General features: G+C 28.3%; 1 non-coding gene across 1 annotated transcript; it reads right to left on the bottom strand.

Moving 5' to 3' along the window:
* Window positions 1–225: 225 nt before the first annotated feature.
* Trnar-ucu lies at window positions 226–298 on the bottom strand. Its single transcript has one exon. It is a non-coding gene; the product is annotated as a tRNA-Arg (tRNA).
* Between the last annotated feature and the right edge of the window lie 9760 nt (window positions 299–10058).

The raw sequence follows: 10058 nt of genomic DNA, 5'->3' as shown, positions 1-10058 counted from the left end.
TCATAGTTATTCCAAAGTTTTAAGTTTGAAGTGAAAAAAGGCAAGTGTTTGGTCAATTATATTAAAATTTTCGAAAAAGAGGCGTTTTTTTTACCGAAATTTTGTAGTAAAAATAACCCAACTCGAAAAATTGTCTCAAAAACGTGTAAGACCTTTGCGTTTAGTTTGAAATAGTAAAATATTTTAAAAGCATACCCAGAACCAAATATTAAAAATTATTTGTACCATCCCTGGCGGGGATCGAACCCGCGACCTTTGGATTAGAAGTCCAACGCGCTATCCTCTGCGCCACAGGGACTAGTAAAGATTGATGAATACTAACGTTCAGTCCCCGTCGGAAACGGAAGTATATATGAGAACCATGAATATTTTGTGGTAAGAAAAAAAGTTTGTGAGAGTCAATATCAGTCTAGGATTTTACTTTGCGTACGGAGTTTTGCGTATCTTGTTTCATTCTTCAATCGATATTAAATATTTTCGTGTCATGTCACCAAAAACTCGACGCACGGCAAGAAAAAACAAAATTTACTTCTTTCTGAAAGATAAAAAAATTTGTCATTCAGCATAAGAGAGGAAAAGATCCAATAATGCACAAACTACCGGACAAAACAAGAAGAGAGCTATTCTCCTCAACTTTACCGGAACACTTAGAGGTGTATCATTTGACCATCGGACCCAAAAAATATAAAGAAACAAACAAAAAGACAAGCAATTATATACAAATTTGTTTGATTTAAATAAAGACCATCATCTTAGCAGTCATTAAAATATTATAATTTATTATTTCTCCACTAAGTGTGTTTTGTTTGTACAATACTTAAAAAACTGCATAATAATATACAAACTTACTTAAATTATATACTACCAAAGAAGTTGTCTTATCTTAAATCACAAAAATTAGTTAAAATTTTAAATGCTAATTAAGATTTATCAGCAAAACTTATAATTATTAAATTATATACACAATGTACTTAATTGTTTTTATTAATTTTTTGTTTTTATTTTTAAATAATATTGTGCGTCTTCGGCTATTTTAAGGTTGTACGACTACTGTCGAATTATTATTATGTGTAATCTAAAATGTTCTAATCATGTTTCTTGAGTGATAAATGGAATTTTTTAGACTTTTTCTGATGTATTTTAAGAAAGTTGGACAAGGTAATCGAAAAAAATAACCCCCGAAAAAAACAGACCCAGAAAAATAGACATGGAAAAAAGAGACCCGAAAAAAATCAATCCGGAAATATAAATCCCAAACATATCTGACTGATTAAAATATTTTTGATAACTATGTATTGTGATGAGTTGATTGGGTTGAGCTTGTCGACTATATAGGAGGGTTTAGTTCTGAAGTTTTTAGCTCGTACGTTAAAAAATGGGGCACTATTATAGGAAAAGAAGATTTTATCTTCGACGATATCCACCCAATATTTTCTTTCTTAAAATGAAAAATAGTCTCATTGAACGAAAATGTTAATTATTTATATGCTTATGAATAAAAATTGAATCAAAAGAAAAAATTTGCGATTTTATTAATATCGCTCATAACTATATCGAATGAATTCATTTCAGGTAAAGTCGTTGGGCACTATTTGAAATATATATTATTTCTAAAAATAAATATGCGTTTTTACGATCTTTCAACCTATCAAAATATCTTTAGAACTTTTCGTCAGAATACTTTGTCGATTTTTCCTTAATCCACAATAGTTAACAGATATTTATGTTTAAATTTTTTAATTTAAAATGGAATTATTCTGAATATTTTTCTAAATTTAATGAAAATTCAGCCTTTCAAGAACAATTTAGAATTTAATGAAAATGTCAATATAATACTTAAAGCTAAAAAACTGCCAATTGAGGAACAGGCAGAAGCTTATGAGCAATTATTTGGCTAATTATGTGGTCCTGGTCATCATTTTGACATTCAGGAAATAAGGAAGAAAATTTATTGTTTATTTTTTTGTTTCTGACAATCTATGAATCCGATGCTAGAATGGAACAGATTCGCAATCTCTTTTTGAACTATCGCCATCAAAATTCGTTATACTAGCATGATATTATTATGTTATTTGTCTTTTCATAAATAATAAAGTTTCTCCAACAACAAAAATACAAAAAAACTTAGTTTTTTGTCTAGGAAATTTAACCAGTGTGTTTTGAAGACATTTCATGTTTTTGAGGAAAGACAATAATTTTATTTCAATAAAAAGTATCTTACCAGAAAGAAACATTAACTGAGGAGAAATATGACTTTAGTAATGAAGCACTACTGTTTGAAAAAAGACAGTAATTGCATTTCAGTAATTTCATTCCAAGTATCTAACCCAGTGGTGGATTTACACTAGGGGCAGCCCAGGGCGGCAAATTTTCTAGGGCGGAAAAATTTGGAAAATGAGAAAACATTTTCTATACAATATATAATTAACTAATTCTTTTAAATAAACATTTTATCTTTCAAGATAATTTATGCATTATGTATCAAATTAAAATTTTGTATATTATAATACAGGAAATTTAAGTGAAAACTATTAAAATAGTTTAATTAATTTATTTCCATAAAGTTTGAAAAAATAAAATTTGATATTTTTATTTTCTGGAATTGATAAATTTCAGAAATATAGTTTTTTTGAAGAATTAAAAATATTTTCAAATTATGTATGTCTTTTTGATAACAGAAACTTTAATTGATGAATGAATTTTTCTAAAATTGGAGAATTATCCAATAACATTAATTAATTTTCATAGGGCGGCATTTTCTTCAGTGCCCCAGAACGACAGAAATTTAAATCCGACCCTGATCTAACCAGAAAGAAACATTAAATGAGGAGCAATATGACTTTGGTAATGCAGCCCTACTAGTCACGAGTTTTTTTTTATACACGGGATATTTTTGCATTTTCTATCATTTAGACGTAATATTAAAATGGTAATAAAAATAACACCAAGAACGTTTGTCGTATATAAAGCAAATTATCATATTAAAAGCATTTTTTAAATAATATAATAAAAATATTATAATAATATTAATTATAATGATAATAATAATAATAATAATAATAACACAATGATATCTACTATACCGACTAGGACTGACTAAACTGACTGACTATATAATATAGTTTAGTAAAATAATAAAAAAACAGTTAATTTATGACATAATAATTCTACTAATTTAGTAGAGTTGGTGGTGTATCAAACCATTGTATGTGAGTGAGTCTAATAAATTTTCCAGTTAACTAAATACCATAAACATAGTAATAATAGATATTAATTTATCTTACAGGTAGATCAAACTTTTATTTGGGTATTGGGAAAATTACTTATAACGTCAAGCAGTCAGTATAACTGACATAAGCAACTTTTAATTAAAAAAAAAACCTTCCCCTGAATGTAGTAACAAACTTTTGAATTGTTATATCTCATAAATATTATTTATCAAAATCAAAACTCTACAATTTGCTTTGCACAAACCAACCAACTAATTATAACAATACAGTGTTATCAAAAATCAATATCAGATGTGTTTGGGACTTATATTTCTGCTATTTTTCCTGGTTCCATTTTATTTTCTCCGGCTGTTTTTTTGGATTACAAGTTGGATGAGTAACTCTAGATAAATCGCTTAAAATTCTTCGAGGAAAAGGAAGGATTTTTAATAACAGTCAAATAAGTTGAATTTTTGTTATACTAATAACCCTAAATAAATCAAAGTGATAAAATCAAAATCCTGGTGATTTTGCAACAGGCTTCTGGCGTATTGACCAAAAAACTTTCTTCGAATTTTCATCCGTTTTTAAAGAATTACAAAAAAAGAAGCAACTATTTAAGATATTAGCATAATATAGTTAAGTATGCTTTTCTAGAGGTGTTTTTAACCCCCGAATAAAAAGAGGGCTGTTATATGTTCAACGTGCTTGTGTATGTGTGTATCTCCGTGCCAGTCTATAGCTTCGTAGCTCCTACACGGATGAACAGATTATGAATTTATTATCATTTAAGGTAAACAGATTTTGAAACATTGAAAACACTCTCAATCAAATTACTTTTCAAACAAACAAACAAATATCAAAATCAGTTAATCCATTTAGAAGATACAATGCCACAAACGAATCGATTTGACATGATTTTTTGTCGGGGGTTTCTATAAATTTTAATATTATAAGTACCTATCATTCTTCATAACAGCATACGGCGGGTATCAATGTAAATTCAAACGTTACGTTGGATTTAAGAATAGTTTGAAAACAATAGACCAGGAAAAATAGACAAAAATTTTTGTAATAGTGTGCTATTTTTGAAAGCAAAGGCTAAGAGCTTCAGCATTTATTTCAAATTTGTTGTATACTTTAAGGTCAAAGTCTTTTATACATGATACTTTTAATAACTTTTGTTATATTAACACATTATACCACTTAACATATGAGAGTGACACTGTAGATTTCAATGGAAAACGTCATTACGTATTCTCATTTGAACACAAACATACAAATAGAATAGACACGAAGGAAGAGGTTTCTAGGACGACCTCGAGGGTCGTTTCTAGATGATTCGAGTCCCGCCTTCTGTGTAATATTTTCGTTTCTTTCTATTTGTTCAAAGAAAAACTTCTCTATAGTCGACAAACCCTACCCAACCAACATGTAATTACAAGAAAACTACGGCCTATACAATTTTCAGTCTATTTACTCCGATTACTCGTTGAATTTACTTATCCTTAATTATAATTTTGATCCACCTGTACTGCAGTGATATAACTCCGTATATAAATGTTATATGAACAATATAATAGTACAATATAACTGTATAATGTATATATATATATCTAACTAAATAGTAGTAATTTAATTTCAGGTAATAACATTTAATACTGATTAATAAATCATCTAATATTATATACGTGTATACGTTTAAATACGTGTGTTTTTAGAACAAAAGTTTATTATTTGAATTTAACCACAGTATAATTACTATTTGAAAGCGTATTACGTATAGTTTACGACAGACAGATAGACAAAACAAACGTAAACATTTATTATATTCTAAAGCGTAAAGATATATATTTGGTATATAATTCTGATAATATTTTATTTATTATACAGTTTGGGGTAAAGAAGTGTACGATTTTGAAAATGGTAAAAAGAATAATATATAAGCTTTTCGGTGTTCGACCGTTGCAAGTTTGAAACAACAATTTCTTGAAATTTCCCAAATGCTTCCCTAACATTACATCTCAAATAAGTATTTGATAAGTTGTCAATATACAATAAATAACGTCAAAACTAGAAAATAAATAAATTTTCCGTCTGGATATACGTCAATTATGAAAAAAAACATGATGACCTTTGTACGATAATCGACTGAGTGTTGTCTTTACACAGCAAGCTTCTTCTGACGTACCAACTTTGGAAGTACTAAAGATAATTCATTGCGTTTTTAATAAAATTTTCAAAATTATTAATTAAGTAAATTGCATCGAAAATCATTAGGTGATGTTTTTCATTTTCATCTGTCTCGTTTTTCTGTAATTAAGTCACAATGCAACAAAGGTGGACTGCAATTGAATTATTCCATCCCCACTGAAAGAGTGGGGATGGAATATACTGAGTTCTATCGACATTGGAGATAAAAAAAAATTTCTATATTTTTTTAAATTTTTTTAACGGGCACCTCTTTGAGAAAATCGCAAAAAAAATTGTTGTTTTGGAATTTGATGAAACTCAGTGGATGGGGTAATTTTGATTCAAAAAGTATAAAAATCAATTTAATGATTGGATGCAGAGTTTCTAGGATATCGCAATATTTGGATCGATTTTAGTCCGTATCTCGAAAACTATTCGACCAGTCATCAAATGCACTCGATTTTTGTACTTCTTGGGTCAAAATTACCTTATATACTGAGTTTTATCCAAATGGGAGATAAAGAAAATTTCTAGATTTTTTCTATTTTTTTTAAGGGGGATGCCTTTGTAAAAATCGAGAAAAACTCAAAAAAATTGTTGTTTTGGAATTTGGTGAAACTTGGTGGATGGGGTAATTTTGATCCAAAAAATATATATTTCAGGTTAATTTAATGATTGGATGCAGAGTTTATGAGATATCGCAATATTTTGATCGATTTTAGTCCGTATCTCAAAAACTATTCGACCAGTCATCAAATACACCCGATTTTTGTACTTTTTGGGTCAAAATTACTTTATATACTAAGTTTTATCAAATTTGGAGAAGAAAAAAATTTTTCGTATTTTTTAATTTTTTTAAGGGGTACCCCTTTGAAAAAATCGAGGAAAACGCAAAAAAAAATTTTGTTTTGAACTACTGGACATTTACAATTATCGAGACTCTACTGTATACAAAGGGTAATAGTTTATTGTCTCCAGTAATTTTGATACAACGATAATAATATAATAATTATCCAATGAGCGTATTTTGTACTAGGGTATAAAAAGATAAATCTCTAGGTGAATATTTAAACGTAGATTCATATTATCCACTAACAGTGCAGCGTAGTAACAGACCAGTTGTATAAAATCAACTAGATACTATATTTTAAAACAATGAATGATTCTAATCCGCTGTAGATATGTTTACTGAGCCAAAGATACGTAGTATATAAAAAGTTCGAGATCCCCCGTGAGTTTTAGAAATTAATAATTGAAAAAAGAAAATGATCAGGACAAAAGTTGTTGAATTTTTACGACTTTCTTAAACGAGTTAATGATTGAAACGAGTTAATGGTTTTCATAACACAAAATTTTCAAGCCCCTGTTCGTATCGATCTTTTGTTGTTTTCTACGTATTAATTTCATGCAGAAGTCTTTTAATGAAGATAAGCATAAATAGTCATTTTTAAAAAACCACTTGACCTTGAAGTGATCATTATGGTCAAGGTTTAGGTCAAGCCCAAGGTCATTAGATTGTATGAGAGAAATTCTACAACTTTTATCTTAATCATTATTTTCTCAATTTCAGATTGGGTCCCGAACTTTTTGAACACGTGTGTTATGCTATCTCCAATGGCAATTATAGGGGTAATTACTATATATATATATCAGTGAATACTAAATAAAACAATTTAACTGGTTACTGGTTAGTACGTTAGGGTATTAGTTGCTAGGTACGTCTTTTAAATTGTTATCATACATACACTTCATATTAGAATCATTTTTAAGGGTTGTTTTACATTACCATACTTTCCCGCATCATGAGAAAATGTTTTGTAAAAAATGACGGTTGCCTTGAGAAAATCATTTTGCCAACTCCTACGTTAATGAATACAAAGTGGGCTTTAGCAGGCGTTGAATTAATAAATGGATGTCAAAAAATCAGTCTAATTTACAACAAAGCTGTTCCAATAAATGTAAACTGTATAATGAAACATAGTAGACTACTTTTTCAAAAGCCTTAGTCCTGCTATATTAACTGACAGATGTCATTAGTGATTTTCCCAATAATGAGTTTCTTACTTTTATTATTGGCACAATTCAATATTCATGAAGGAACAACAATAAATAATCCCTTTTGAACTTATTTGAAACAGTGTTTATGAAAACAAATTATCACTTCTGTACTTATTTATGTATTGGATATACTTACTAAGGTATTGGCGGGTTTCCGATTAAACCGCTTGAATAATATTCATTCGTTTTCTACATTTTAGGCCCTTAATCTTGCAAAGCCATTCTCAGAGTATGCAAATTATTTTTGTAAAACGCTTAACTCTTTTCAGAGATCAGAAAATTCTCGGACTTAAGCAGCATTCTATTTATGATTTATGGCTCAGCTATTCTATTTTTGGTCTCAGAATATTAAAATCACAATAAAGGAAAAAATTTATTTTATACTGTTTTCAGTTCATTTGAATTTACTTTTTAGTCAAACAGTGTTAAATAAAAGCTTACCTTCAAATTTATTTTTTTTCTTTTCTAAAATAAATATTTCTGAAATAAAATAATGAAAAACATTCAATTTCTAGACCAAATTATCAATAAAATAGGGTAAGATGTTGACTCTTGTATGTTGAAAGTGAGAACTGACTATAGGCAGAGACCATTTCCATTTAGACCAGAGTAGATAATTTTTGAAACCAAAAAAAATTACAGTAGGATCAAACCCATTAGAAAAGCAGGGGAATATGATCAAAATGAGAGGAAACATAAATTACGGTCGATCCGAGTTCGGGAAGTGGGAGGGGGTGAGCTTTTAAGGGTAAAAAATGGTTTATCTTGATTTCCGGCAAAACTACAAGTCCTATGGAAAAAAGTTAAATAGCAAAGTTGTAGGCAATAAAAAGATCTACAACTTTTGTATTTGCAATTTTTTCACATAACCTCAAAATTTAGATGAAAAATTCAAAAAACTAAGTTTTTGGTTTTTTATTTATATCTTTTTCAAAAAAATTTTTTTTTCTACGAAATTTTGTGAAAACTTACCTTATTATGTCCCAAATACACTGTAATTTATTTGATTAAAAATATTTATTTTTTCGCTTCATTTTAACTTAATATCAAAAAAGCACCCTAATTTTCAATCGAAAATTCTGACGTCAAAATATCAGCTTTTTTCAAAAAGTTTGGGGGCTTTTTGTTCCTTTAAATATCTACTTTCTGATGGTGTAAAAAAAAATATACATTACTATAGGAAATATTCTTAGAAAATGCAAAAAATTGAAAAAACAAATTCGAAATTTTTTTTTTAATTACTATGTACAATTTCATCAAAAAATGTGATTGCTGCAATTTTTTTTAGTTAAAAAGTTTATTTATTTTACTCAAATTACATTCATGTCATAGAAAATCTCATACAAAATAAATATACATGTAAATCGTACTATTGAATTTAGAAACTGAATTCTGATTACGTTATTCATTAAATTTTTTTTTAAAAACGTTAAATTTGTTATTTATAAATACCTTATCTGAAATTCTAATCAGTTATTCATTAGTTTTTGTCTCGTTGGAGGCATTTCTTCATCGTCAGATTCGACAAATCTTTCCAACTCTAGTTGATCGTCGAAATCTTCAAGACCATCATCTTCGTCTCCAATGTTATTTCCAGTCTGCATTGGTTCTTCATCCATAATTTCCTCTGAATCATTTACTTCCTCGTAGATTCTTTCTTCCATATTGGAGCAATTTTCAGAACCATGACAATTAGTGCATAAATTTGTGCATTTTAAACCATGTTTTCGGCAGCCATATTTTAAACTGTTACACCCAGTTTCACAGCTGCAGCAAATAGTTTTGAGCAATACTTCCGGAATTAAATCCTTTTCTGTAAATTTGGGCATAATGCCACGCTGATGTTGCTTCCAGCCCCAATCTGTTGCTGTCAATTCGTTACCCAACCAAGTTTGAAGTTGATAATATGCTCTGTAATAATGTTGTTCTGCTGCTCCTTCTGTGGGTGGGAGGTTTGCCAAAATGAAGAATGATTTAATTTTTGCCAATTGATATTTTTGAAACCTTAATTGATTCAGTGTTATTTTTTCTTTTTTACATTTATAAATAGATTTGATTAATTGTAATCCATTTTTTTTTATATTTTCTTTACTTTCATCTTTTTTGTAAAAAACATTGGCCAAATTTGACAAATTTTTCGCGTCTAATATAGAATTAACGATACTTTTCTTTCCTTTTCCGGCAATTATCTTGAAACAGCAATAAATGGGCATCTACAAATATTATTTAAAGAAGATTCTACAACTTTTTCAAAATATTGTAGATGTCTTATTAAATATTAACTTTATTAACTTTTTTGTTTGTTAATTATAGAAGTATATTTTAATTTGCAATTTTTTCGTTTATCAATAAAACATGAAATCTTACGTTTTTTGAGTAATTAAAGTGTAAATTTTAATAAATACCTCAAAATTGTACATAATGATTTTTAAAAAATTTTCGAATTTGTTTTTTCAATTTTTTTCATTTTCTAAGAATATTTCCTATAGTAATGTATATTTTTTTTTACACCATCAGAAAGTAGATATTTCAAGGAACAAAAAGCCCCCAAACTTTTTGAAAAAAGCTGATATTTTGACGTCAGAATTTTCGATTAAA

Source organism: Chrysoperla carnea, chromosome 1 (assembly GCF_905475395.1).
Source record: "Chrysoperla carnea chromosome 1, inChrCarn1.1, whole genome shotgun sequence".
NCBI lineage: Eukaryota > Metazoa > Arthropoda > Insecta > Neuroptera > Chrysopidae > Chrysoperla > Chrysoperla carnea.
The sequence above is the reverse complement of the archived record's forward strand: the minus strand, read 5'-3'. Positions and strand labels throughout refer to the sequence as shown.